Raw genomic sequence first — 27,723 nt, forward strand, 5'->3', positions numbered from 1 at the left:
TGCTGCACAAGCATCGCCGGCTTCAACAAGAAGAATAAAGGTCACATCAAGTACGCTGACTGCGTCTCTGCTCGTAAACCTGTGCCTCATGATGACGAGAACCCCGTTCCAACACCTCCAGCTGATCAGAACATAGCTGTAAGCAGTGGTGAAGAGGATGGTGATGATGAACCTTTTGAACCCGACACTCAAGAATCACACCTTCTGAACCAGGGAGACTTAAATGATCTTGTAAGAGATCTCTCGCTGTCAAAGGCAAAGGCAGAGCTGCTTGGATCAAGGCTGCAGCAGTGGAATCTACTTGAACCTAACACAAAGATATCCTTGTTCAGAGCACGTCACAGAGACATGGCTGAGTTCTTTGAGATGGAAGACACGATGACATTCTGCAGTGACATCAACGGTCTGTTGAAAGAACTTGGGTGTGATCACGATCCTGCAGACTGGCGCCTCTTCATCGACTCGGGGAAGAACAGCTTGAAGGCTGTTTTGCTCCACAATGGCAACGAGAAACCATCAGTCCCACTGACTCACGCGTTCGGCATGACAGAGACCTATGAGACTATGTGGCAGCTGCTTGATTCCATCAAGTACAATGACTTCAACTGGCACATCTGCGGAGACTTGAAAGTGGTGGCGCTGTTGTTGGGGCTGCAGTCAGGCTACACGAAATACATGTGCTTCCTTTGTCTCTGGGATAGCAGAGACGACAAGAATCACTGGACGAAGAAAGATTGGGAAGAGCGAAAAGAGCATGTACCTGGTCGACACAACGTGAAGCATGTCGCCCTTGTCGACCCAGCCAAGGTTTTCCTTCCACCACTCCACATAAAGCTCGGCTTGATGAAAAGTTTTGTACGGGCAATGGATCTGAATGGGCGTGGGTTTTTATACCTCAAGGAAAAGTTTGGCAACACCTTGTCGGAGGCCAAGATCAAGGATGGTGTCTTTGTTGGACCGCAAATCCGACAGATTATGAAGGACGAAACTTTTCCGACAACTCTAAACCCCAAAGAGCTGGCAGCGTGGAGGAGCTTCAAAGCTGTGACGGACAACTTCTTGGGGAACGAGCGCGTGGACAACTATGAAGAAATAGTGCAGCAGCTGCTGGAGTCCTTCAGGAAACTTGGCTCCAGGATGTCCCTGAAAATACATTTCCTACACCAGCACCTGAACTTCTTCCCTGACAACTTGGGAGCAGTCTCGGACAAGCACGGCGAGCGATTCCACCAAGAGATTTCACTCATGGAGACGCGTTACCAAGGGCGGCACAACCCGAACATGATGGGCGATTTCTGCTGGTTCCTGCATCGTGAAACTGACACAGAGCAGCACAAACGCAAAGCCAAATGCCTAAAGCATTTTTAATTCAATTCTAGTGGAGTTTTTCTGTAATTTCTATAATTTTGAAGCATTCATGATGAAATAAATGAATAAATGAATTTTTGTAAATTTCATTGAAATCCTGACTTCTAGGCAATGGGAATATTTCTGTTACTGAAAATCCTGACGTGATACAGCAAAACGGTTATGATTTTTGAAATCAGCGTACCCAAATTAGTCTAAATCACTTTACACATCTCCAGTAAAAATTTTTTGTTGTTCAGTGAATCTGACAGCCTCAATGTTTTGCACACATTTGCTAAGTTCCATGGTAATGTTAACTTGTTAATTTGGTCGAAATCGTTACATAATTCATATGATTTAAAATGATGCCGATTCGCCTCATTAAATATGCCAAATATGCAAATGAGAGTTGAAAAAATTTAATGACAGATTCTGATAGGCCTTGACGAGGGGACTCCAAATATGTTTACGCTATGTCTGTATTTTACCCCAGTGAGGCCTCAGAGCCCCCCAAAATTGAAAATCACCCATTTTTGACATGTCGTAAAATGAAAACCAAAGAAGATAGACAAAAAGTGACCACAAATTCTGGAAGATATTTTCATGTTCTACAAGTTCGCCATTTACATTAATATGAAAATGTGGAGTTATTGGACTTTTTTGGGGACTTGAAAATTTGTCCAGCCTCGATTTGTCCAATGTGAAGTTTCTTTCTCTATCATGTATTGCTATGGGCTTTTCAATCCTTCATTGATATAACATGAGGGACCCCGTAGCTGGGCCACATTGCAGACTTGAACTAACTTTCTAACTCGGAAAACACATATCATGTGACAGGGTGATAGTGTTGAAATTTGTTAAAATGGAGGCACGCCTTGAAGCCCGGGATTACTGGTTTACCAGTTTTAATTATTAATTGATACCATACATTGATACAGTTGATATTACTAAGTAACGCGATAATTAATGTGTTTGCTTTTTGCTCTACCAGTTGCTTTCCTTATCATTTCAAAGTTCCGTTCTGCATTACATAAATGTCTTCAAGAAAAGGGGAAATGTTGTGTCCTTGCGATTACATCAATGGTGCAAATGCCCACATGATATTGGACACAAGAGGGCGCTCGTTAAGGGGGCAGTAAAAAGCAGCTAAGGAGAGTGAATATGGTGGTGATTGAGTAAAGCCTGTGCATTGTACTCCGATGGTACTGATCTGATTTCTTAGACACACAACATTAGAAACTGTCATGCCCTTTCCTGGAAATTTGTCGCAACACATATTTACAGTTCGGTTGCTCGGCCTTTGCCTTTATTTTCTGCCCTCTATTTGAGTTGTGATTTTACTGGATGGCTTCTTTCCCTTGGGACAAATTTTGTTGCAAATAACAAGTAACGCATTGTCTTCGCTTCACATTGAGTCAACTTAGATATTGTTGCTTGAGAAGCGCTAGATGTGGAGCCTGTCCCTTCATCGGTTTTGTGATTTGGTGATACATTTGCCATCCTCCTTTTTCGGCAAGGGTGACACTTTTCCAATAAGAACCTGCTCCTCCCATGTCTGTGCCATTTTGTGGTCTTGTTATGCAACCAATTGTCTTGTTTAGCTATTGTCTGTAACTGTTCAGCTGTTTCATTGCATCTTCCTTCAATTGCAGTGTATAGCATGGACAGGCTCTCCGGAGTACAATTTAACAGATTATTTGCATGTTTTCCTTGGCATATAATACACAGGGAGTGCTTAATTTGTTCCAACTTTCTCTTCACACAACGTTCGCTGTTATGTTTGAGAAATATGCTCTCACGTCATCGAGGACTGCCCATCTTAGATCTGCAAAACAACAAACAGTATTTCAGAATGACATCATACAGTACGCTAATTTTACACATATTTACATGGATGGGCATATTATTCATAATCATACAATCACATATAGACACAAACATCCCTATATATATATATATATATATATATATATATATATATATATATATATATATATATATATATATATATATATATATATATATATATATATATATATATTTGCAGGTTTTGTGTGCATTTTGTACTAATCTATGACTAAAATTGTCATTTTCTTTTTCTTCAGGCAATTGGGATGGTCAGGTCAGGTATGGGAGTATGCACTGGAGCAGCACGTCGCTGCGTCCACTTTCTGCTGGTGCTCCAGGGGCCTCCGTCTGGCCTTCCCCCAGGCAGATGCTTGACCCATCCCCATCTCGTTGAGATGCTGATCAACCTGCTGCAACCATGAGGCACCTGGTCGTTCCATTGGCCTCCTCCACTCAAGAGGCTCCCTCGCTAAGAGAATCTGGTGAGCAGGATCAGTGTCAGGAAAATGAGCCACATGTACACACAGCCGCAGCTGACGCTCACGGACTATGCAGGTAACAAATCTCATTTGAGTCTCTCTCAGCAACCGCTCGTTGGACACAAAGTCTGACTAGCGATAGCCAAGGATTCTCCGAAGAGACCTGGTACCAAAGGAATTAAGTCTCCATCTCAGATCCTTGGTCAGAGTCCAAGTCTCACATCCGGAGAGCAACACTGGAAGCACCAAGGACATGAAGACTCGGACTTTCATCCTCACCATCTCTGATTTACATTTCTATACTTTGAACAAAAATTTGCAATGGCTACACATGCCTAATTTGTTGCTGGAGTCCAAAAGAAGGTACCCACATGGTAAAACCAAAAATAGCATGTCATGTCAGGTGCACCTCATTTTAGGTTGTCTTGCCCACTCGGTAGTGAGTGTCAGAGAGACGAAGAAGACGAAGACGAAGACGAAGACGAAGACGAAGACGAAGAAGAAGAAGAAGAAGAAGAAGAAGAAGAAGAAGAAGAAGAAGAAGAAGAACTGAAGTCAGCAAGTAAGAGATTTGGGTTCAGAGACGTTAATGGGGGTAATAAAGATCGTAATAAAGATCATAGGTTACAATAGGGAATGACATGAGGTGGCAGTGCACTGCTTGCTTTAAGCCATGGAGTTAAGAGTGAGACACATGACAGCCTCTGGAAGGTGGTTCTCGATGGGAGAAGCGAGGGATAAAAGTTGAGGAGTGCAGTCAGTCTGGATTTTGTAAGTTTAACATCGAGGGTGTTAGTGAAAGAGAATGTACATCCTGGAGTTGCTGGGGAGGGTTGGAGGACTGGGAGAGTGGAAGGAGTAATGTTGGAGAATATAGATGGGATAAAACAGAGACTACCAACCTGCCTGCAATGTGAGAGCAACAAAGCCTGTGATTCAGCCTCTTCATGCGCGATTCCAATAATTTCGAGAATTTAGATTCCACAGAATCGAGGAGAGACAAATGTGAGGCTGGATTACCAGCTCTGAGCAGAGAGCAGTACTCCATTGAGCCAAAGACAAAGGCCTTGAAGATTGTAAGTAGCATTGATTGTCCACAGATAGACTTGTACCAATGGAGAAATCTGCCCATTCTGCAGCTGGCTTTGGAGACCAGCTTTGCAATGTCCTTGGCCCAGAAAAGGCCATGGTTAATTCAAGAGATTGCAGTTCTTTCAGTGGATAACCAAAGAAACAGATGTGTGGGTTGGTTTGATAATCATTGTGGAGCGATTCGTTGAGACTGTGGGATTTTTCAGGACTCAAGGATGTTTCATTTATTTGACCCAAGTCTCATCATTTCCAGATCAGGAAAGGGGGATGCAGGTGCTAGCTCTGGTGTTTGAGAGCAATTTTAGAAGAAAAAAGCCCCCAAAACTACTACAGGAAAAGAACATGTTGAGAAAAATCTTTGTTTTTTTTAAGACAAGAAAAATGAAGACATAAACAAGTTCATTGGCATACACAGAAATAAGGCTAACAAAAACAACTACAGTTGTAAAAAAAAAAAAATAATAATAATAATAATAACATTGTCTCAATCTGGCGATCATAACAATTGAGCTATTGTCTGCCACAATTAGTTCTTGCTTTCCCATATATGTCCAACTTGCAGGATACCCGGCATTGCCCGGATGGTGGGAGGTAGGTTCTGAGAAGTGGGAGAAGCAGGAGAGCCAGTAGGGCTGAGAATGGGGCAGGCGAACCGATGGGGTGGGGGTGAGGGGAGAAACTGTGGAGGGGGCAGGAGAGCCAGAACATCAGTGGATCTTCTTCTTCTTTCATATGGCAGCTTGGCTGCCGGGTAGTTAATACTTTGTTGGGGCGCGACTATGCCCCTATACCAGAACACTGGTACTCATTTCGCTGACCTCAGAAGGATGACAGGCTGAGTCAACCTCATCTGGTGTTAATTCAGTGGCTAGCGGGACTTCAACTCAGGACCCTAAGATCCCAAGCTCGCCACCTGAACCACTAAGCCAACACCAGATTTACCAGTGGGGAAAGGGTTTATTGAAGGAACACCAGTGGGTAAAGGGGTCATAGGGGTCTTCAAGGGTCTTGGGGTCTATGTGTCTTTGAAATCTACAGTTTTTTAAGGTCTTTAGGGTCTTACAGGTCATTTGGGTGTTAAGGGTCTTTGAGGTCTTAAAGGGTCTTTGAGGTCTTAAAGGGTCTTTGGGGTCTTCAAAGTCTTCAGGGTTTTTGGGGTCTTGAGGATCTTTGAGGTCTTCTGGCTCTAAGGGGTCTTCAAAAGACTTAAGTGTCTTAAAGGGTGTTCAAGAATCTTAGGGATCTTAACTGTCTTTTGGGTCCAAAGGGTCTTTGGGTATTTATGGTTTTAAAGTGTCTTAATTGTGTTTGGGGAATTGAAAGGTCTTAAGGGTCTTCGGGGTCTTATCTCCCAAGCATGTCGAAAGTCTTCTCCAAAGCATGTATTCTAATCTCTCAAGCATGGGAAAAAAAGGTCTTATGGTTCTTCGGGGGTATTTAAAGGCCGAGGTTGTGAATGAAAATACACACAGAACAACCCCCAGGTCGGACTTCGTCTGTGTGCCAAATTTGGTGGTTGTCGGTCCAGCGGTCCTTGCAAAAAACGCGAACAGACAGACAGACATCTGATGAATCTTATTTATAAGATGAAGCACCATCACTCTATCAATAATTGTGTGCTCTCATTTGGCACTCAAAGCAAAGTCTCCTGCTGTTGGCACCAGAAAAAAGGCACAAACGTGGAATTCCTCCAAAACATTCATCGCAAATCCAACTGGTGATCGAAAAACAAATCCATTGGTTACTTCGCTTTGACATTCATGTATAACCTTACCACACCTTTTGGTTGTTGTCGATAGAATCTGGTTTTAGAGGTACAGGTGCTGTCAAAATTCCCTCCACGAGCTTGCCACCCACATCTGTTAAAGCTGAAACAAAAACAGACAAAACACAAAAGCTATAGATGTGATATACCTGTCCAAAAATTCAATTGCTAATGCAGGTAAGAATAATTTGGTACTTCTCATAGTTGTCACATCCAAAACACAGTCATAAGTACTGCAGTATATCTGACATAAATATTTTTGAAATTATGACATCTTTTTCTGTTATCAATTATAATTAGTATGTTCACAGGTATGCACCGTGAGATAGGGATTTGGAGTAAAATAATCAACCCCCCCTTTTGGTGGCATAAGCTGTTTCCAGACGGTGCTCTGGCTTTGGGCGGTGACTGGCACCCTAAAAAATTATGTGGTCTTCCCGCTGCCTTGAGGACTGGGCTTTTGAACCAAAGGCTAAGGGTGGGGTCCCTGACAGAAACCTCCGGAGCAGCACCTGCCCAATAAGACACACGGCATGACCCACCAGTGTGTGGATATATCATGCTGCCTGTAAACTGCATTCCTTTATAAAGGAATAGAAAGGGATCAGAGGGGTGGGCGGGACTACGACTGTCAATCAACCTGATGGGGACGGGGCTGAGACACACATTTGTCTAAGGGCCAATCAGACCTACATGGCTGTGGCTCACATTATCAGCCCTGTCAGTGCAGGGCAGTCACAGGGCCATTGACAGCAACAACACTTTTTGCTTTTAAAATAAAGTACGTACTATTTAGAATGTTTGATCGTCCATAAAATATGTATACAGTAATGTATGAAAAAACAACAATAATAATAATAATGCAACAACAACAACAACAACAACAACAACAACAACAACAACAACAACAACAACAACAACAACGATGTAGCCCAATGCATAATGTTACATCTCCCTTTGTTACAGATAAACAAGCAAAGCAAAAGTCTCTTTATAGTTATAAACTGCTCATTGATTAACACGCAACAATCAAACTCAGATTGAATGGATCAATTAATTTTAAATGATTGCTTTTTTGTTTTTTAAGATCCAGATGTTTGGGAGGGTTCATGGCCCTGCCGCTCCTGGTGGTGTACTTGGCGTTTCTGGGTGATGCAGTGGCTCAAGGCGAAGACACTGTTGGAAATCTCCAGGATTCAGATGCTTGCATACTGGGACTTGGGGACTTGTAACCATTCTCCACCGGGGTGTCCCATTGAGGAAGAGGATCAGCAACTTCATTCACATGGGAAACATGGGAACAAGAGGGTGGCGCGCGCGCAACGCGAGGCTCCACAGCACGAACCAACGAACCAATTTCGATGCATCTTTGCCAACAGGTGCCATATGGTCTGGAAAGGTGCGCGTTTGAATTTCGTTGCCTGTCAACCACCCGTTGCTGTGCAGCGGCTGCAAAACCGTGTACAGTATTTTCAATACTTGTCCTTCAGTTTTGAATGTAGAGAAACGAGACTTCGGAATTAAACACTTCGAGATATTTACAAAATTTTACTCGAGCCGATTTTTGATTGAGGTTTTATTTTTCAAATGGTAGTCCTTCAAAAATTGGGTGTCTATTTACCATCATTTAAGGTGTCTCTACAGTGTTTGGAAGGAACTACACCGTCGTTCCACCTTCGATCTCTCCTCGATCCAAACGTTATTGACCAAAGTGAAAAGGATCCAAAATAAATGGAATCGCCGGCATTGCTGTCTTTGTGGATTTCTAATAATATAATATGTTTATTTATTTTCTGAAAACGATTCCACGACCCACACACCACCTTCAATTATTTATTTATTTACCGAAAACGATTCCACGATCCACACCACCTCCAATTATTGATTATTTAAAGTGGGACTTGCGTAGGAAAGTGGGCGTGGCTTATGAAAAATATTGTGTGGCTCAGGAGGTGTGGTCAAATAAGAGCATTGAGAGAAGTGTGTGTGTGTGTGTGTGTGTGTGTGTGTGTGTGTGTGTGTGTGTGTGTGTGTGTGTGTGTGTGTGTGTGTGTGTGTGTGTGTGTGTGTGTGTGTGTGTGTGTGTGTGTGTGTGTGTGTGTGTGTGTGTGTGTGTGTGTGTGTGTGTGTGTGTGTGTGTGTGTCTTCAACGCGAGGCTCCACAGCACAAACCAGCAAACCGATTATTTTCCAAATGGTAGTCCTTCAAAAATAGGGTGTCTATTTACCGTCATTTTTTTATGAGGAGTGCCAGTTGGCAAAATATGCAAAAGGAAAAATCTTGCCAGGCAGGGGAACAATTGAATGTGAACCAATATGTCTTGGCAATGAATCTTCGTCCGTGGATCGGTCAGAATGAAAAGCATCGTATCCAGCGCTTCAATCCCAGCGAATCCCTCGTCGCCTACCGCCTTGTTTTAGTACTTGTTGGTTCACGGAAAAGTATGTGACCACTATATTCGTTATTGCTGTGGGTCTGTCTGTCTGTTAGGATGTCGATCGAGTCGAAAATTTTTTTTTCAAAAAAAAAAAATTGAAATTTGTTCTACCCTTATCACTTTTTCCGTCGATATGTTTGTCTGTCTGTCTGTCCCTCTGTTCAGTCCAGTGCTCCGTTTATACAATGGCGATTTCGATGAAACTTGGTTGGTAGGTTCATACCATGACCTAGTCATGTGCAAATGAGAACCGTTGCTATGGACACCACCGTTGCATAGCAACGGGACTTTGAAATTTTAGAAAAATCATAAAAAATTAATTTTTTCGAAAATCAAAAATCGGGCCACGAGCGACTGTGGGCAGTACATTCAGCCATATTGTCAAAAATTTCCAGCCGGATCCTATGAAAACTGTCGGAGACGATAGACTTTGAATGAACCCTGGTCGAAAACAATAAAAAAACGAAGTTCGTTATATCTCAGAGACTATGAGTCAGATATACATGAAACTGGTATGGTAGGTTCATGGTATGTCCTAGTTAGGTGTAAGAAAGAACCGTTGCTATGGACCCCTCTGTTGCCGAGCAACGACCGAAAAACCTCTAAATGTGGGGGTATTTTAACGAAAAAACAATCTGCAGCCTTAACCCTTGAAGCTAGAATCATGAATTTTCTTGTGCTTAATCCTCAGGTCATTCCCCATCGAACAGGTCCATTGCGTCATGTTCTATTGGGTAGGCGCCTACCCATGTCCGCCTACCAGCTTGTCTGTCTGTCTGTCCCGAGCAGAGCTCCGTGGGTTTTGATCCGATTCTGATAAAATTTTGGTGGGAGGTTTATATCATGATCCAGTTGTGTTTTCCTGAGAATGGGCGTGGTGCGCCCATTATGGGCGGAGCCACGCCCAAAAAACGTGTTTTTAAGGGGCAGCCAATTTCAATTTGGAGCTTCTGCAAGGGGATTTGTCAAATCTGACAGGGGTTTTGGTATTTGGTTAGCCCAATAGCGCCTGCATAGCCCCACTGAGCTCGATTTTTTTTTCATTTTCGTCCCAAGGTAAAGGTCACAAGGTCACGAAATTAGAAAATTGCGAATTTTGACAAAAAAAAATTTCTTCTCCGAGGGGTTTGTCGAATCTGGCAGGGATTTCAGTATTTGGTGAGTCCAATGGCCCCTGCAGAGCCCCACGGAGCTCTATTTTTTATTTTCTTCACAAGGTCAAGGTCACAAGGTCACGAACTTAGAAAATTTCGAATTTTGACATGAAAATCATGCTACCGCCCAAACTTTGAGAGCAAGGATGACAATATTTTTTATGCATAATTTTGAGGTCATTCCCCACCTCAACTCTTGAAACCATTTTGCTCTATCTCGAACACCTTGCCCGTGGTGCCCCCTTCAAGTTTGTTTTTACGCTGATTTCATCAAAGTATGGATAATCCGAGGAGTGCGAAATGCCATATAGCCTCTATGACGTTATATTGTTCCTGGAATGTTCCAGAGGAAGTTTTGCACCAAAGGTCATAATGCTTCACCTTTGACCTTTAAAGTTCACAAAGGTCAAATTTTCAAAGTTGTGGGAATCGAACCGGGTTTTCGACAGTTTTTTGACGAACTAACTCCAATAAGCAATAGCACGTATCCTGTTTCCTTATTTTAATGTCCACAACATTGTTTTGTGACCTTGAAGGTGATGGAAAGGTCAAATTTTGAAAGTTGTTGAACGAAACCGGGTTTTCGACATTTTGCAGTTAATAACCCGTCACCGTACCACATCATGTTGATCATTTTTATAACTTGGCCAAAAATTATCACATTGTCTCGTCTTCGACTTCTGAAACAATCGACATCGTCAAATACCGCTCGTGAACCATCGTCGTCTTCCACAGACTTGTTTTTATTTTATTAATGTTCATCTTCATAAAGGTTTAATGACAAGTTGTTGTTGCCTACGATCATACCACCCTGAATACGCCCGATCTCGTGCGATCTTGGAAACTAAGCAGGTTCGGGCCCCGTTAGTACCTGGATGGGAGACCGCCTGGGAACACCGGGTGTTGTAGGCTTTTTGCCCCGCAGGGGGAGTCAGTCACCCTTTGTTTTCCCTCATCTGGGAATGAAAATTCCTCCTTTGTTTTTGTTTTATGTCGCAACAGAACACACTCTTCATTCCCCTTCAGGCTAAAATAAATGGGAAAAGACGCGAGTTTGTGATGTTCCTAAATCTGACTTAATTGCAAAAACACAAAAACTTTCCTCTTGTGTTTAGTGATTTTTTTCAGGACAGCTTCTTTCCCAACGACTTCAAAACACATTGAAATAATATCTTTCTTTGTCACCGTCAAAATCCTCAACGACCTCCTTTGTGCATCAATCGAGCACACTCTCACCTTCCTGCTGTTTCCATCACACTCAGTCGCTCACACCGCGATGACGTCAGGACAAGATCTTATTCTCCCCGTGGAAAGAACTTGGAATTGCATTGATAAAACCACAGAGAGCACGGACAAACAACCAGAGGTTGGCAATCACAGCGCAGCCTTGAAGGGCCTAATGGTCTCTGTTTGCATTGAAATTCCTCCTTTCGGAAACCCACAGGTACAAAAAAACTTCACAGCTTGGTCCGTGGATCGTGACCCCCTTACCGAAATGAAGGTGGATACTTTGAGGCTGCCCTGGGTGGACTCCATTCCACATTTTGAAACCCCATATGTGGACACACACACACACACACACACACACACACACACACACACACACACACACACGCACACACGCACACACACACAACACGGGATACTTCCAAACCTGGGAGGGATCCGTTCCACCTTCTGAAACGCACCTACACAAAAAAATCTGATTCTCAGCACCATGAGCCCTGCATTGGTATGGATCTCGATCTCAGCACCATCACCCCTGCATCGAGATCGATATCTCGGCAACATGATCCTTGTATTGAGATGGACCTCACTCTGGGCACCATGTGCTCTGCATTGAGTTGGATCGCAGTCTCGCCAGCATGAGCTTTGCATCGAGAAGGATCTCAGCACCACGATCCTTGTATTGAGATGGATCTCAGTCTCGCCTCCAAGAGTCCTGCTTTGAGATGGATCTCGATCTCAGCACCATCAGCCCTGCATTGAGATGGATATCCATCAATCCCACATTGTAGAGAGATGTGCTCGGGGCTTCGTGTGACTCAGGGACTTCCGGTTTACCCCGTGGACCTATGGTGAAATTTATTACTTCCTGTTCAGGTTCTATAAACACCAATACAGTTGATATGTATTCAGGAAAAAGGCCGAAATGCATACGTAATTGACAGATTGAACGCGGCATGTTACTCGGTCCATAACTCGTCAATCCCGTGTCGTATCAAAGCTGGACGTCTTGGTATCCGGTCATCACTGCCAGCAGTTATGAAGTGGCAGTTCTAGTTATTAGTTTATTAAGCCTACAAGACTGGGTAACCTATTTAATTGTTTTTTGGTACAAGAAAAATATTTTCACGAAAAACAATAAGTGACCACGATATTCGTTATTGTTGTGTGTGTGTGTCTCTCTATCTGTCTGTCTGTTGAGTAGTCGATCGAGTCGAAAAAAAATAAATTTTGACATTTGTTCGACGCTTATTATCAGTATTTAAAATGGCGATTTCAGTTAATACAATGGTGATTTCGATGAAACTTGGTTGTTAGGTTCATATCATGACCGAGTTGTTTGCAAATGAGAACCGTTGCTATGGACACCACCGTTGCCTAGCAAAGGGACTTTGAAATTTTAGAAAAATCATAAAAAATTTATTTTTTCAAAAATCAAAAATCGGGCCACGAGCCACTGTGGGCAGTACATTCAGCCATATTGTGAAAACTTTCCAGCCGGATCCTATGAAAACTGTCGGAGAAGATAGACTTTGAATGAACCCTGGTCGAAAACAATAAAAAAACGAAGTTCGTTATATCTCAGTGACTCTGAGTCAGGTATACATGAAACTGGTATGGTAGGTTCATGGTATGTCCTAGTTATGTGTGAGAAAGAAACTTAGCTATGGACCCCTGCGTTGCCCAGCAACGGCCGAAAAACCTCTAAATGTGGGGGTATTTTAACGAAAAAAACAATCTGCAGCCTTAACCCTTGAAGCTAGAATCATGAATTTTCTTGTGCTTAATCCTCAGGTCATTCTCCATCGAACGGGCCCATCGCGTCAGGTTCTATTGGGTAGGCGACTACCCATGTCCGCCTACCGGCTTGTCTGTCTGTCTGTCTGTCTGTCTGTCTGTCCCGAGCATAGCTCCGTGGGTTTTGATCCGATCCTGATAAAATTTTGGTGGGAGGTTTATATCATGATATCGTTATTTTTTCCTGAGAATGGGCGTGGTGCGCCCATTATTGGCGGAGCCACGCCCAAAAAAACGTGTTTTTAGGGGTAGCTGATTTCAGTTTGCATCTTCTCCGAGGGGGTTTGTCAAATCTGGCAGTGGTTTCGGTATTTGGTTTGCCCAATAGCACCTGCAGAGCCCCACGGAGGTCTATTTTTCATTTTCGTCCCAAGGTCAAGGTCACAAGGTCACGAACTTAGAAAATTGCGAATTTTGACTTAAAAATCCATCTTCTCCGAGGGGGTTTGTCGAATCTGACGGGTTTCAGTATTTGGTAAGCCCAATGGCACCTGCATCGCCCTACGGAGCTCGAGTTTTCATTTTCGTCCCAAGGTCAAGGTCACAACGTCACGAACCAAGAAAATTGCGAATTTTGATATAAAAATCATACGACCGCCGAAACTTTGAGAGCAAGGATGACAATATTTTTTATGCATAATCTTGAGGTCATTCCCCACCTAAACTCTTGAAACCATTTTGCTCTATCTCGAACACCTTGCCCGTGGCGCCCCCTTCAAGTTTGTTTTTACGCTGATTTCATCAAAGTATGGATAATCCGAGGAGTGCGAAATGCCAGATAGCCGATATGACGTTATACTGTTCTTGGAATTTTCCAGAGGAAGTTTTTTTTTTACCAAAGGTCATCCTTGACCTTTGACCTTTAAGGGTCACAAAGGTCAAATTTTCAAAGGTGTGGGAATCGAACCGGGTTTTCGACCTTCTTCGCCGAACTAACTCCATTAAGCTAGAGCACGTATCATGTTTCCTTATTTTAATGTCCACAACATTGTTTTGGGACCTTTAAAGGTTATGCAAAGGTTAAATTTTGAAAGTTGTTTTACGAAACCGGGTTTTCGACATTTTGCAGCTCATAACCTGTCACCGTACCACATCATGTTGATCACTTTTTATAACTTGGTCAAACATTATCACATTGTCTCGTCTTTGATTTCTGAAACAATCCACATCGTCAAATCCCGCTCGTGAACCATCGTCGTCTGCAGACTTGTTTTCTTTTTATTAATGTTCATCTTCATAAAGGTTTAATGACAAGTTGCTGTCGCCTACGATCATACCACCCTGAATACGCCCGATCTCGTCCGATCGCGGAAGCAAAGCAGGTTCGGGCCCGGTTAGTACCTGGATGGGAGACCGCCTGGGAACACCGGGTGTTGTAGGCTTTTTGCCCCGCAGGGGGAGTCAGTCACCCTTTGTTTTCCCTCATCTGGGAATGACAATTCCTCCTTTGTTTTTGTTTTAGGTTGCAACAGAACACACTCTTCATTCCCCTTCACGCTAAAATAACTGGGAAAAGACGCGAGTTTGTGATGTTCCTAAATCTGGTTTATTTGCGAAAACACAAAAACTTTCCTCTTGTGTTTGGTGATTTTTTTCAGGACAGCTTCTTTCCCAAGAACTTCAAAACACATTGAAATAATATCTTTCTTCGTCACTGTCAAAATCCTCAACGACCTCCTTTGTGCATCAATCGAGCACACTCTCACCTTCCTGCTGTTTCCATCACACTCAGTCGCTCACACCGCGATGACATCAGGCCAAGTTCTTATTCTCCCCGTGGAAAGAACTTGGAATTGCATTGATAAAACCACAGAGAGCACGGACAAACAACCAGAGGTTGGCAATCACAGCGCAGCCTTGAAGGGCCAAATGGTCTCTGCTTGCATTGAAATTCCTCCTTTCGGAAACCCACAGGTACAAAAAAACTTCACAGCTTGGTCCGTGGATCGTGACCCCCTTACCGAAATGAAGGTGGATACTTTGAGGCTGCCCTGGGTGGACTCCATTCCACATTTTGAAACCCCATATGTGGACACACACACACACACACACACACACACACACACACACACACACACACACACACACACACACACACACACACACACACACACACACACACACACACGCACACACACACAACGGGGGATACTTCCAAACCTGGGAGGGATCCGTTCCACCTTCTGAAACGCACCTACACAAAAAATCTAATTCTCAGCACCATGAGCCCTGCATTGGTATGGATCTCGATCTCAGCACCATCACCCCTCCATTCAGATGGATATCTCGGCAACATGATCCTTGTATTGAGATGGACCTCAGTCTGATTACCATGTGCCTTGTATTGAGATGGACCTCACTCTGGGCACCATGTGCTCTGCATTGAGTTGGATCGCAGTCTCGCCAGCATGAGCTTTGCATTGAGAAGGATCTCAGCACCACGTTCCTCGTATTGAGATGGATCTCAGTCTCGCTTCCATGAGTCCTGCTTTGAGATGGATCTCCATCAAGGCAGATGGATCTCGATCTCAGCACCATCAGCCCTGCATTGAGATGGATATCCATCAATCCCACATCGTAGAGAGATGTGCTCGGGGCTTCGTGTGACTCAGGGACTTCCGGTTTACCCCGTGGACCTATGGTGAAATTTATTACTTCCTGTTCAGGTTATATAATCACCAGTACAATTGATATTTATTCAGGAAAAAGGCCGAACTGCATACGTAATTGACAGATTGAACGCGGCATGTTACTCGGTCCATAACTCGTCAATCCCGTGTCATATCAAAGCTGGACGTCTTGGTATCCGGTCATCACTGCCAGCAGTTATGAAGTGGCAGTTCTAGTTATTAGTTTATTAAGCCTGCAAGACTGGGTAACCTATTTAATTGTTTTTTGGTTCAAGAAAAAATATTTTCACGAAAAAAAATAAGTGACCACGATATTCGTTATTGTTGTGTTTGTTTGTCTGTCTGTCTGTCTGTCTGTCTGTTGAGTAGTCGATCGAGTCGAAAAAAAAATAAATTTTGACATTTGTTCGACCCTTATTATCAGAATTTAAAATGGCGATTTCAGTTAATACAATGGTGATTTCGAAGAAACTTGGTTGGGAGGTTCATACCATGACCGAGTTGTTTGCAAATGAGAACCGTTGCTCTGGACACCACCGTTGCCTAGCAAAGGGACTTTGAAATTTTAGAAAAATCATAAAAAATTTATTTTTTCAAAAATCAAAAATCGGGCCATGAGCCACTGTGGGCAGTACATTCAGCCATATTGTGAAAACTTTCCAGCCGGATCCTATGAAAACTGTCGGAGAAGATAGACTTTGAATGAACCCTGGTCAAAAACAATAAAAAAACGAAGTTCGTTATATCTCAGAGACTATGAGTCAGATATACATGAAACTGGAATGGTAGGTTCATGGTATGTCAGTAGGGTAAGAATACTGATTCTGGCTCACTTTTCCCCATGTAAATGAATGGGGGATTTTCAGCAATCCATATTTTTTTTCCCTAAAATAAACCCCCTTTTTATCCCAAGGTATATTTATTTGTCTCCCCTTTTAACTTGGAGGTTGAACCTCATTGAATTGAACACCTGGGGGTTGAACAGCTCACTCATTGAACCTATAAAGATTTGTTCATTCTCAAATTCCTTCAATAGTTTAATTTTCTTTGCACAATAATCCCCATCTAAAATATTGACAAACAAAACATTTGAATCTTTATATTTTTGAAGATACCCCTTTTGTGCCATTACGAAATGATAAACTTCTCTTAATGCTCTTGTTTGACCACCTCCTGAGCCACAGGTTATTTTTTTGTTAAGCCCCGCCCACTTTTCTTTAAGCCCCGCCCACTTTTGCTAAGCCCCGCCCACTTTCCACAAGGTATTCAATAAGCCCCGCCCACTTTTCTTTAAGCCCCGCCCACTTTTGTTAAGCTCCACCCACTTTTTGTGAGGTATTTTTTTAAGCCACGCCCACTTTCTAAGCCCCGCCCACTTTGCTAAGCTCCGCCCACTTTTCATGAGGTATTTTTTCTAAGCCACGCCCACTTTTCCTAAGCCCCGCCCACTTTTGTGAAGCTCCACCCACTTTTCGTGAGGTATTTTTTCTAAGCCACGCCCACTTTTTCTAAGCCCCGCCCACTTTGCTAAGCTCCGCCCACTTTTCATCAGGTATTTTTTCTAAGCCACGCCCACTTTTCCTAAGCCCCGCCTACTTTTGCTAAGCCCCGCCCACTCTTACATCATTTCCAGTTCATCTCTGACTCACAAAGAAATCACTAGAAAATTACAGGATGTTATGGTTTTGAAAAATTTCCCAATGAAGGCTTGCCTAGGCTTGCCCAGGGAATTTCCAAAGGAAACCACACCCACCAGTCTTTCTCTATAAAAGCTTCAAGCCTAGGCTCCATTTTAAACATTTGTTTTTGCTGGCAATGGTGTGCTGTGTGCTTGCCTGGAACTCTCTGTCTTGTATGGAACTAAACCTTCAAGTTGATGAACTGGATTCAAACCTCTTATCTGTTGAGGTAAGATTTTTATTTTCCTATTTTCAAACTTTGATTGAAGCATACTCATTTAATAATTAAATAACTTAATTAATACATTATTATTTTCTCTCACAGGAAATTGTGTCTGAAATACGAAATGAAAATACTGCTTTTGCTACAACTTGGGGCGAAATTGTTGGCTTGGTTGAAGACCTTATGAGCGACCAAGACCCACAGAACGAGTTCGTCCTTGATGACCCAACCAAAGAGTTATACCTTGGAGACCAGCAAAATCCTGAAAAAGAGTTTTACAGCAATAGTACTCATTGTGAGTTATCAAGACAATACCCACTGAACAAGTTATACGTTGATGAGCCAGAATACAAGTTTTACCTTGGAGACTCACAAATTTTGAAAAAATCAGTAAATGAGTTCTGCCTTGATGGTTTAAATAACTACCTTGGAGACTCAGGAAAAGGGTTCTGCCAAGATGGTTCTAAATATGGGAACTACCTTGGAGACTCACAAATTTTGAAAAAATCAGTAAATGAGTTCTGCCTTGATGGTTTAAATAACTACCTTGGAGACTTGGAAAGTTGGGTTTATTTTGAAGACTTGAAATGCTACCACTCTTTGGGATTTAAACCTATCAATAAAGTTCTTACTCCCTCTTTCTATGTCATCAAACCTGAAAGCCTTAAAAGACAGAATTGGAAGAAGAGAAAAAAAAAAAAACGTAAAATATATATATATATATATAGGTGGAAATCTCATTTTGAAAAAGACATTGTGTTGGGTGAGGATTGAGTTGGGGTTGAGATTTTGAATGTGAGGGTTGGGGTTGAGATTTTGAATGTGAGGGTTGGGACACACACACACACATACACATCAACAAACAAAAATTAAGCCTTGACTATTTAGTTGAGGATTCTGTGTTTGGGGTTCACAGATCTAAGAACGTCCACCCCTTGACACACATTATATACTGTAATACACCTCGGACTTGTCCCTCTAGTGTCCACAAAGGTGTATTATCTGCTTAGTTTTGTCTTTTGTAATTCCTGTGAATAAAATGAACCTAAAATCTCTTCCCCTTCCAAATCATATATTTTATAAGTCCAAGGAACCGTATCTATTACATCAACAATTTAAAAAAGTTCTTTCGTCCATCGTTCAGTAAAACCCTTTTCAAAATGAGATTTCCACCTATATATTCTTACGATATCACCAACTTTGAACTTAGGTTTTCTGACATTAATCTCTTTTTCATATTTTAATTTTGTAAATGTTTCTTATTTTTTTTTTATATAGTCTCTCTTTTAAGGTACGATTAAAACGTTCAACAACAACTGCCTTTCCTTCATTAAAGGTACTGTATAATGTAATACTGTTATTTTTTAGAAAATTCATAAATGTCTTGTTATAAAACTCTCTACCCTCATCAGTCCACAATTTTTTAGGTTTTCTCTTACTTTTATTAAATATCTGTTGAAAAGCTAACATAAGAGTATTACCTGTTTTGTTTTTTAAAGGGACAACCCACGCATATCTACTCCTCAAATCAATAACGGTTAAAGCATACTTGTACCCCTTATCATTATTGAGTTCAATCAAATCAGCAGACCAGATATAATCAACTTCCTTGGAATAAACTTTCCTTCTCTGAAACTTTGTGAATATTGGTTTATGTAATTCATCAGCTAATTGCTCTTCAGTCTTAATGGCATCATTAGAGCCTATAAGTTTTTTGAATTTCCAAGTCCAAGTTTCAATTTAGCACTAATCATCTTCTTCACGATGAACCTATCAACTTTTTCTCTCAAGGTTGGATTTTGTATCAGAGACAAATTATACAACATTTCTCTATCGGCTTCATGCTTTTCTTCCAACGTTGTGGTATTCCCATAATCAATATCGTGTCTCATGCACACTTCATCAACTCTATTGATTGGTTTACTCCAGGATTTAGGATTGTCTGCCTCATCTAATCTTTTATCCAAGTTTGTGCCTGGACCACAGAAAGAATACCCTGGAAGATGTAATTCCCCTGGTATTCCAGTAGTTGTAAATTTACTTCCTGATAAAAACTTTTGTATATCTCCTCCGAGTTTGTGTTTGGAGATAAATTGATTTTTTTTGAACCACACACCAAACATATACCTTTTTGTATAACCCTGTTATTTTTACTTTTAATATATGACATATTTTTAGCATTAGTTTTCTTTTTACATTTGAGACAATAACTCATTTATTTATGTGAAAAATTCCTGCAGAGTGCAAAAACCTTTTTAGTTTCCAACATGCACATTTGAATCTTAATTTTTAAAACATAAAGAATCCTAAGAAATGCCTTCACTCTCTCCTCCATTTATTTAAGAAAAAACTTGAATTAAAATGAATAGCTTGACGATGCCAATAGTTTTGTCGAAAGTATTGCAAATAGACTTGTTAATTCTTTGTATTCCTCCTCGGTGGGTTGAGTTATTTTCTGTAATACCTCTATTCTTTTTTGAATCTCACTGGTTTCCATACTATAATATTTATTTATTCTCTCTCTTTCCTCCCTCTCTCTTCTCCTTTTCCTCCTTCTCTTTCTTCTCCCTCTCTCTCTTCTCTCTTTCCTCCCTCTCTCTATTCTCTCTTTCCTCCTTCTCTCTCTTCTCCTTTTCCTCCTTCTCCTTTTCCTCCTCTTCCCTCTCTTCTTCAACTCCTTCCTCATCCCTTACTATCCTTGAATCGTTTACACCCCATAGAATATTATACATATATTCATCAGGATTTCTTGTTATTCCTGTATCCAAAATAATTTTTTTTACAACAGGAAACCAATAAAATTTCTTTTGAATTTCTAAAAGAGCCTTACCTTTTCTTAACCTTATAATTTTTTCATTATTTAACATTCTAATTAAATCTAAAGTTGTCGGTTTATCAACATCAGCATAATGCCAATCTTTTATTGAAAATACCTCATTCTTATGTTGTAGAACATATTTATTAAAATAACGAATACCCTTTTCTTGAAGGTATGCTTGGACACAGAAATGATAATTTTCTTGAAGCCTTCTTGCTGTCATTTATGTATTAGAAATATATGTCAGAATAATATTATGGCACGAAACACCTCCCCATCTTCCCATAGTTAAATCATTTTGTATTTCCTTACTTATTATATATAATCCTGTTTTTTCTGTTTTCATGAGATAAACAAGGGCAAAACCATTATTATATTTACCCTTATTAAATTCTTTTATTTGTTGTTTACTAATCGTGGCTCCACAAAACTCATTCTCGATACCAAGTGCATAATATTCTTCCTTACGAGACTGATTTAATTGTTCCAGGTCTTCGAGGTTAATTTTAAATGACCAATTATACCCTAAATCATTCATATCATACCCCCATTGTTCTATTCTCATACAAACGATACGCCCTTCTTTATAAAAATTTATTTTAATTCGAACTGTGAATTCTGTATGACCTGTAGATAATATCAACACTTCTGTATCTTTGGAATACACAGCCGTTTTATTTAAGTATATATATTGTGATAAATCGCTTAATCTCACCAAGTCATTCGCGTCAGTCGGGCTTGGATAATTTTTTAATTTATAAGCATTTTTCATGTTAATATTTTTGTTTATATTATATTTATGTCGTTCAGCCTGTGCCTTTGTATAATAATTTGATAAATCAATATCCAGTTCTTGAGATACACCAAAGATAGAACCATCTTTACCAACATAAGTCATTTATATTAGATTAAAAATAATATCATAAAAATTTTTATTTTTGTTGAGTTGAAATAACACATATAGACATAATTGACCACAACACTTGGAATTTAATTCTTGGACTTGAAATGTTTGATAAACACCATTCTGTAAGAATTTTATAACTTCAACAGGTGGTGGAAGACCAAAACTATCAAAATAATATTTGTCTTGACTATTAAAAATACAAACCCAATGAGAACCGTTCCCATTATTATCTTCTAAGTTCATAATAATATTCTTTGTATGTTTCAGCACATTTGTTAATTCATCTCTCATACAAATAACCACATTATGAATTTTTAATTTCTTACAATATTTGTTAAGTTGTAAATTTGATGTTTTATTCTTTCCAAATTTTTTCAACCACTCATCAATGCTCATTTATTTATTAGAAAGATATAATCCATTACCTCTTTTCGTTAATTTTACACCTGCTTGTGCTATAGAAGAAAGCATATCTCCAACTAACAATCTCGCTTTATCAGGCAGACCTTCAAGTTTTTCAGCAAAATCTACAATTACACCACTCCACTAATTTGTTTCTCCAACTCTTTGTTATGTCTTTCCAATTCTTTTTGAGCCTGGAGTTGAGCCTTCCTTTCGTTGGCAGTTTTCACCGCTGTTGAAATACCACCCGTCAATGCTCCAACCGCACTTAAACCAGCAAATAAAGGAATTAGAAATGGGAGAAATCCTCCACTCGTCTCTCTTATTGAATATTTTTTCAACATTGGTTTTGTCATTTTAATTTTAAGTGAGCCAGTGTCATTCAAGATTTTAACCTGTTCTCTTGTGAGCAAAACATCAATTCTTACTGCTCCTTTTCTCTGAATTGTATTAACGTTAATCGTACAAGGCTTTTGATTTTGAACACAAGATGATAGTTTATGAAGATTGATTTGATTAACATATACCCCAGTTGGTACTTTGCCACTCATTTATTTAACAAAAAATTATGTGAGACTAATCATCACACCATTATCTGTATTAATCTGCAATTCTGTTTCTTCCAAAAGCAAACAATATGTATCAACTTCTTCACTCTCTCCTCTTTCAATGTATAGGGAAGTATCCACTCGATTAGACTTTATAGTTTCCTTTTGAGTGCTCAGGTCAAACGCATAGATTGTATACAAACTTTTAAATGCTGTCATATCCAAAATAGGTTCTTTATTTCCATTACTTTCACACACCTTTTGGTAAGACTTGTATGCTTCAGCAAAATCATTTTTTTCCCAATTAATTTCCAATCTATCTCGTGGATAAAATGTTCCATCTGGAGAAACGCGAAGTTGTTTCACCTTAGCATTATCACTCAATGCATTATTCTTATCAGTCGCAGTATCACCATCTGGCTTTTTAAAAATCATCCACAGATATCGTGGCTTTCCTTCCAGAACACCCAAATTCCACGTGTAAGTAGTTTGATTGAGTTTAACGTGTTGACATCTTCTTTTGAGGTATGATACACTGAGTGGTTTCTTTGAGTTAAGTCTTCGATTCAACATCTCTTCTGTTTTAAGATTAGGAGTATATTCACTGATATACCAACTCATCTCCTCAATTACAAATTTATTCTGTTCACCAAAAGCACTACCAACACCAAAAAGCAATCTATTTTCATTATCATTCCTTTGTAGTTGAAATCTAATTTGAAGACCATACAGAACTTTATCATAATCACAAAATCCAAATATACCTTTAAGAGGAACTGCCACAGTAAAACTATTTTCTGCTTTTGTATCATCATTATACATTCCTTTCCTTTGAATATATCCAGGGTCTGTGTTTGTTCCCGTTGACATATCAGGAATAAAACCTTCGACAGACCCCTTTCCCATTCTATCACTGAATGTATAGAGTGTAAATTTCATCATTTCAGATACAGCAGAGACATAATCAACCGCTTCAACTTCTTGTGTTCCAATATACAATCGCACACTATCAAACATTTTCCAGAAGAAATCATTGACAAGTGTAGCGTTTGTGTTATTCCCAGCCTTAGTGAATTTAAATTTACACAACAAGAAACTTTCGGAGAGATTCAAATAGGTTTGTTGATTATTTATTTCAAAACTTTTTGTACCATTTGTATTCCAGTCTGTTCCAGTTATTGCACTTACCTTGAAGTAATCTTCTTTTTTAGTGGAGTTTGAGATAATAATAGTATCATCCAAATCATAGATACTATCAATTGCTTCCATACTTGTATTTATTTAGGAAAAAAGATGTTAAAACTTTTGAAACCCTGATCCAAGTATTTGAATTATTTTCTGTCGTTCTTGGGGACAACTGAGTTTTACCTTTCTTAATTTCTTTTATTGCTTGTAATTTATGAGATTCCTTCTGAGCATCTTTTATACTCTTTACAGCACCTGCTACATTTCCCACAGCAGAAGCAGTTGAACCAATTAGGTCTTTATGTTTAAGAATAGTTGAACCAATACCCATGAGAGTATCAATTATCCCATCTCCTCTAAATTGATGTCCGACACCCCTTTGTCTCTTAGGTTTATAGTATCCTCTACCAAGATACATACCTTCACCCTTGTAGTACGGGGAAAGGAACATCCCATCCCCTGTAATTATTTTATATTTTCCCAACTCGTGTTTCCTCACAATAACCATCATATTTATTTATTGGAAAACTTCACGTAGGTGAATTCTGATGGATATAACTTCTCCATTAAAAGAAATCACACGATTATCTTGGTCGGTTATCCTAAAATTTACTCTGTGTATGGTTTTTCCTGACACAGGTAGATAAACCAAATTTTTAGGTTCCATATTGAATTTATAACCAATTGGGGTTGAGTATGCGCTGAATGAATATATTGTATTTGTTTTTTTTCCATCATTATAAGCACCATCAATCAAATCACAGTGAATTAACACCGAATTTATTCCTGAGGATATTTGAATGACATTATCACTGTAAAACGTCCCATTAGTTTCAATCTTTTTTGAGGAGAAACCCAATAACTCTCGAAATGAATTATCAATTGTGAAATCAACCTTGTAGTTATTTTTAACTTTAATCGTTGATTTTGAAGTATGTTTTTGAATGTTTATAACAATATTTTTTGGTTCATCACCCTGTTCTTTTATAAGACGAGCAATTTCGGAAGATATTTGAGAAATCTCGTATGCTCCGGGTGAGACTGCTATCGTTTTGTATCCACTTCCCGGATTATAACTAAACTTGTCATTTTTCTCGGTTATATTAAATAAGGTATTATAAGTTTCCATGGACAATAAAGATGCCTCATATTCTTTTGTTGTGTCAAGTTGTAGTGGGTATGGGAATGAAGATGTGTGGTCGCTTGTTGTGAAATTAAAACTCAGGATTGTGCTTCTCATCTTATTTAATATGAGATAAAATGTCTTTATATTGAGATTTATTAATTATTTTCATGTTCATCAACTGGTCTAAAATGGCTGATGCTTCATTAAAACAATTGTTATTTCCAGCCTTCTTACTGCTTAACAACAATAACAGTCTATTAACTAATTGCGATGGGTCATTTGGAAGAAAACTAATACCTGAACCAAGGATACTTAAAGCCTGAATAATGTGTTTCTCCTTCTCATTCTTCCTACTTTTACCAGAAAGAATAACCTTATAATTTAGAGTGTTCAGCAAATCAATATATACTCTATCATCATTATTTTCCATATCCAATGGTTTATCAATATACTTTGATTCATCCCTCACAGTTGAACCTTGTCTTCCATCTTTTGTGAGAAGAAACATTAATCTCGGAGTTAGTTTAACAGGGGGTTGAGCAGAACTTAAGAACCTTAATTCATCATTAAATATCAATACCTTTTCTTGAACAAGATGAAATATTGCTGGTTGTTCTGTTGGAATGACTCCTGCTTTGGTTTTTGAATCCGCTGAATATTCATTGTTTTGAACAGCATTCACAATATAATCAGGGGGTTGATTAATCTCTTCCAGTTGTTGAAATAAACCTTCATCATCATATTCTAATTCTCCAAAATGCTCTAATTCTTCCTCCGTCATTTGACTGAAATCTTTTAACATTTGGAGCTTTCTGGGAGTATATTCTACTGTGGGAACTGTGGAAACATCTTTCATTTTTTCTTGGGAAGTTTTTAAAAGTGGTTTAAAAAATTTCTCTTGTTTTCTTTCAAATACTTCTTCGCCCGTTAGTTTCTGTCTGCGTTTCTTCTTTATGTCTTCCTGCTGTTTTACAACTTTTGAAACCAACTCTTGATGTTCCTTAAATCTTCTTGCTCTTTCTTTTGTATCCATTTATTTATTGTAAAATATCATTTAATGAATTGTAAAGATTAACAGGGAAATTTTCCTTTTCTTCATCATTCAAGTAGATGTGTTCAAATAAATCCTTTTCTTTAAATATTTCATCAAATTCTTTATTAACATTAATGCGAGTTGTAATTTCTTCTTCACTAATCCTTGCATCTCTGCTTTTCATACGTTTGCGTTGAGTTTCTTCATCAACATCAAAACCGAATGATAAAATCTTCACCCCGCTCAGATATTTAATAATTTGTCTCGTTCCTTCTGGATTAGTTTCTAATATCCCAACACCACCAGATTTTAGTTTCCTTAACTCACTCTTACAATGTGAATATTTTGTTGTACCAAGAGAAACCTCCTCAAATATTTGTCCTTCATTCCTCAATCGCATATGTTCCTCCACTGAAATATAGTGATAATCTTCACCTTTTATTTCTCCAGGTCTTATTGCTCTAGTTGTTGTTGATACAATGCGTATCACGGGGTGTTTTTTAAGTAAATTTACAATATTCTCATTTGTACTACACAAGAACCTTGATTTATGAACGTTTTTTCCAGAAGCAGATTTACCCACAAGATTTATAATAATAGTTGTCATTTATATATGTAATTGTTTATAAAACAAAAAATATATCCCTTAATATCTCATCTTGTTTCACAACAATATATTTATATTTTTCAGTCGTGTGCTTCATGTAATCCTCAAATTTCTTTTTACTACATAATGTAGAACAATTATCTCTCCAAAAATTATTGATATCTATTGAATTTAACTTGAATAAAATAAAAGTATTAGCATTGTTTCTGATGGAACGACGAGGAAGTTGAAAGTACGATTGACTAAGATAAATACAATTACAAGAAGAATGTCTCCCTCTTGTGTAGTAGCTGTCCATTACCGTTTGGTTTCTCTCATTAACACAATCATCAAAGATAACGAGGTTCTTTTTTGATTTATCCAAATCTTGGGGAGACGGTATATCATCCGTATTATCACTAAGAATACAAGTTATAGGATTTGATTTCTTTTTACATCTCTGTGTATCACAAAATAGTTGAATTATATCTTCAATGTTATAATCATTTAGGTTTTTTTGACGTTTAAATAAACCGATTATATCTTCTTTTTGAAGACCAGCATTAAAACCTTGTGAGAGTAGTTGATACTCTGGTTGAAAACTCGACTTTGTGAAAATTATTAAATTATCATAATCTAAAAAGTTGGGAGTGAGGAGCATTTTTAAAAGTAAGCAGGTTTTTCCACATCCACTTGAACCAACTATGAGACATCTTAATGAATTTGGGAGATTTTTATGGTTGTTAAATTTTATCTTATTTTCCCAAATAGGTAAAAAATCATTCATTTATATATTCAGAAAACAAGTTATTGAATTTATTATTGGCTTTTTTAGAAACTCTATATTTTATCCTAAGTTCAGGTTTAATTTCAAGATAATCCATTATTTTATTTATACAATATCTTGTGTTGATATTTCCCTGAAAATTACATCCATGAATAATATATAACAACAATCCTTTGAACATTTCTCTTATACGTTCAGTTTCTTCCCTTGTAAGGAAAGGTGTGTTATCACCCTCATACTTTACATTCATTTCTCTAATCAATCTTGTAAAGTAATTCATTTTTGGTGTAAATCTAAAAGAATTATTTTCCTTTTTATATTTTTTATTATCATTAATTAGAAGATAATCACAGAATATACATTGTTTATAGGCTTTTGACTCTGTGTTTAATCCCCCTCTTTCACACGCAGGACAATTCTCAAATTTGTCATATGAAGAATCAGGAAAGTCTAGCATATTTATAAAGTAAAACTTTACTTAAACTGAAATTCATCTATACTTTCAGTTGTATATTACCATCGATATCGATATACTTTTTTTCATTATCAGATTCAACGACAACATTTTTTATATTAAAGGTAATTTTAAAATTATCGTTAACTACTATTGAACGAAATGTCATTTCACCTGATATATTAACATCCTTTATTT

The 27,723-nt window shown here is 39.0% G+C and overlaps 1 non-coding gene and 1 pseudogene across 1 annotated transcript; both read left to right on the forward strand.

The window, feature by feature from the left end:
* The first annotated feature begins 10,916 nt into the window (after window positions 1-10,916).
* Window positions 10,917-11,035, forward strand: LOC147010965 (5S ribosomal RNA; annotated as a pseudogene).
* Window positions 11,036-14,410: 3,375 nt separating this feature from the next.
* On the forward strand, window positions 14,411-14,529 carry LOC147010966 (5S ribosomal RNA). Its single transcript, XR_015052618.1, has one exon. It is a non-coding gene; the product is annotated as a 5S ribosomal RNA (ribosomal RNA).
* The last annotated feature ends 13,194 nt before the right edge of the window (window positions 14,530-27,723 follow it).

Source organism: Eptatretus burgeri, chromosome 16 (assembly GCF_056783735.1).
Source record: "Eptatretus burgeri isolate ZD-2024b chromosome 16, Ebu_testis_v1, whole genome shotgun sequence".
NCBI lineage: Eukaryota > Metazoa > Chordata > Myxini > Myxiniformes > Myxinidae > Eptatretus > Eptatretus burgeri.